Source organism: Terrapene carolina, unplaced genomic scaffold, assembly GCF_002925995.2.
Source record: "Terrapene carolina triunguis isolate 2854851 unplaced genomic scaffold, T_m_triunguis-2.0 Scaffold97, whole genome shotgun sequence".
NCBI classification, from domain to species: Eukaryota; Metazoa; Chordata; order Testudines; family Emydidae; genus Terrapene; species Terrapene triunguis.
The window spans coordinates 3,361,825-3,365,138 of record NW_020664448.1 but is presented as its reverse complement, the minus strand read 5'-3'; the positions used below and the strand labels follow the sequence as shown (position 1 = coordinate 3,365,138).

The 3,314-nt window shown below is 46.2% G+C and overlaps 1 protein-coding gene across 5 annotated transcripts in view; it reads right to left on the bottom strand.

Annotated features, from left to right (window-relative positions):
• The window catches only part of EMSY (EMSY transcriptional repressor, BRCA2 interacting), a 55,585-nt gene extending 55,445 nt beyond the window's left edge, over positions 1 to 140 (bottom strand). For all 5 annotated transcript variants that reach the window (XM_026651610.1, XM_026651609.1, XM_026651611.1 and 2 more), the window contains exon 1: positions 54 to 140. The gene's annotated coding sequence lies outside the window, so the exon portion shown is untranslated. The remainder of the gene's footprint in view (positions 1 to 53) is intronic.
• Positions 141 to 3,314: the final 3,174 nt, after the last annotated feature.

Genomic DNA, 3,314 nt, shown 5'->3' with positions numbered 1-3,314 from the left:
GGGGGGAGTCGCCCTCCCGCTCCCGCCCAAGCTCCCGGGCGGAGGGGACCCACCTGCCCGGCCGTTCCGGGAACATCTAAAGGCTCCTCAGCGGCAGAGCCCGGGTAGCTTCGGGTTTGTTTAGTGGCGGCGGCAGGCAGCTCCGTCCAGCCAAGATGGCGGCAAAACAGCAGCTCGCATGCGCGGCCGCGCGGGGCAGCGTGGGCATTGTAGTTTCCCCTCATCGGTGCCCTGCCCCCGGCCCGCTTCAGACGTCACGACGTACATCCGGCCGTTGCGCGAGACAAGGGGCGGGTCAGGCAATCAAACCAACGCTTCCAAGATGGTGGCCGAGGGCGGTGCGCGGGGCCCGCCTGGGAGGTGTAGTCCCTTTGTGTTTGACAACGGAGCGACGAGAGGAGCCTTCCGCCACGCCCACAGACTTGGAACGCACTACGGAGAGCGAGAGGGGGCAGACAGCGTCCCGTTCGCGTGTCGCGGCTCGGCGCAGACCGGAGGGAGCTCCAAAGCGAGCTGCACCCAGCGCCATTGTCAGGGGCTCCACTTGGCACCCAGGGGCGAAGCACCCCCCAGGGCTAGCCAAAGCCCTGCATAACCGAGAGAGGGGCTGCGTTCCCGGGGGGCACTGAAAGGCGGTCAGACTGTAGGAGGGGAATACGTGCACCGCAGTGTGGCCAACTCTTAGTTGTGTCCCAAGTCTTGTGATAGTTGTGTGCCTTAAACCCTCAGCTCCTGGAGTCATGATGAGTCTCCGCTTTCTTTCTTTCTTTCTTTCTTTTTTTAAAGTCCTCATCGCTAAAGAGGAAAACTCCACAACCAGAAGCAAATAAAAAGAACTCTGCATTTATTTTTTTAAAATCTCGAGATTTGTAAGTCAGTCTCGTGATTTTGGGTGGGCCTGACTTGTGGGTTTTGAAACTTTGGGGCTCGCAATACTGCTTTGGTCATATGGTTTTTCCTTTCTCTCCGTGTTCATAGGTTTTAGGTTCATGGGAAATTTTGGGTACTTCTCACAACTTTATACTATTTATGATAAAATGTGTGTTCTGTGAATGTTGAATCACCCTCAGTTGTGTAAGTGGTATGGGCAAAAAGTCTGCACATACCTCTCTCCTATGCAAACAATAAGATAAAACAATTTCTTTCTCCTCCCCCCCAAAAAACCAGATCCAGATGTGCTCCATTCTATGGTCCCCATGTGCCAATCAGCTGTGAGTACAGTGACCATGTAATCCCAAAAGCCAGAAATGTTGTTTTCAGACCCTCATCCCAGATATGGAGTGACCCAGGCCTCAGCTAAGGGCTATGCCTACTGTGGGGAGATGCAGAGGCAAACCAATACAATGGAGATTATTTAAAACGTTATAAAGGAAAAACCCAGAAATTAGGCAGGAACAATAATATAATATACATAATAGAATTATATAAAATAAAATACTTGCTTAGGAGAATAAACTATAAATTACCATCATTATGAAAGAAGTTTTTTCTAAAACATTCTGAGTCACCCCAAGGGAATCAACTCCTCCTCTCCCTGGCTACAAAGTGCAGCTTCACCCCTGCTGTCCTGCTTCCACCTCTATCTGGCTTATGATGCTCCTTTGCTTTGACCCTGTGATGACCAGACCTTTATCGAACAGGTCCACTTGTGAACTACAGCCCTTGACCTGGAGGGCCACACCCATTCTCCAAGCACCCAAACTGTATTTCCCTTTGTCAGCATCCCAACGGTCAACCTCACTGGTCATAGGCTCTGTGCCCCTTGCAGCCAGACTCCTTGCACATGGCCTTTCATGGTCCAGCTTCCTTTAATGCAACTTCCTCTGGCCAAGCCCCTTTTCACCCCAGCACAGTCTCTTTTCACGTTCTTCTCTAACCAGTTTCCAACTACCCCCTCCTTGGGACAGATTCCAAGCTCCTCTCGTTGGCTATTTCTTTCCCCAAAACAGCATTTCATAGCTGCAGCAGGTGTGAATGCCAAAGCCAGAGTTACTAATTTTAAAAATAACGTTTCTTGGTTTTGTAACTTCCTACAGGCTGGCCACGTGCAGGAGCAGCTGCAGGGTCACTTGATATGCTTCAGAATACTGCCAGGAAAGATACTCAGGTGGAATGGCCAGAAGAAAAACATTATCTACAGAAAAATGTTACAGACAGAGAAAAAAGAAGTAAATCGTATTAGAAAAGAAAAAGTCTCCTGAAGGGGTGACTGTAGCTCAGTTTGTGCTTGCATTTTATAGCAAGAAAGAAAAAAAATCTCATTTCATATTTGGCTTCCAGAATGTAAGAAACAAATTGGAAATTTTCTGAGGTGAAGACAAGGTGGAGAATGTGCTTTGATTTGATACATCTATTTCCAGTTCAGTTAGTGCTATTATTTTCAGCTCAAGGTAGCAGAGACACTTGGATCTCATCTATGGGGTCCAATATTCCATAGTGGATCACAAGCTAAATATAAGTCAACAGTATAATGCTGTTGCAAAAAAAAAAATTATTCTGGGATGTATTAGCAGAAGTGTTGTAAGCAAGACTCAAGAAGTATTTCTTCTGCTCTACTCTGCGCTGATTAGGCCTTAACTGGAGTATTGTCACCAGTTCTGAGCGCAACATTTCAGGAATGCTGTGGACAAATTGAAGAAAATCCAGAGAAGAGCAAGAAAAATGATCAAAGGTTTAGAAAACATGACATATGAGGGAAGATTGAAAAAAGTGGGTTTGTTTAGTGTGGAGAAGAGAAGGCTGAGGGGGCATATGATAATAGTTTTCAAGTACATAAAAGGTTGTTACGAGAAGGAGGGAGAAAAATTGTTCTCTTTAACCTCCGAGTATAGGACAAGAAGCAACGGGCTTAAATTGCAGCAAAGGTGATTTAGGTTGGACATTAGGGAAAACTTCTTGTCAGGGTAGTTAAGCACTGGAATAAATTAGCTAGGGAGTTTATGGAATCTCCTTTCATTGGAGATTTTTAAGAACAGGCTAGACAAACACCTGTCAGGGATGGTCTAGATCAGGGGTAGGCAACCTATGGCACGCGTGCCGAAGGCGGCACACAAGCTGATTTTCAGTGGCACTCACACTGGGTCCTGGCCTCTGGTCCGGGGGGCTCTGCATTTTAATTTAATTTTAAATGAAGCTTTTAAACATTTTAAAAACCTTATTTACTTTACATACAACAATAGTTTAGTTATATATTATAGACTTACAGAAAGAGACCTTCTAAAAACTTTAAAAATGTATGACTGGCATACGAAACCTTAAATTAGAGTGAATAAATGAAGACTTGGCACATCGCTTCTGAAAGGTTGCTGACCCCT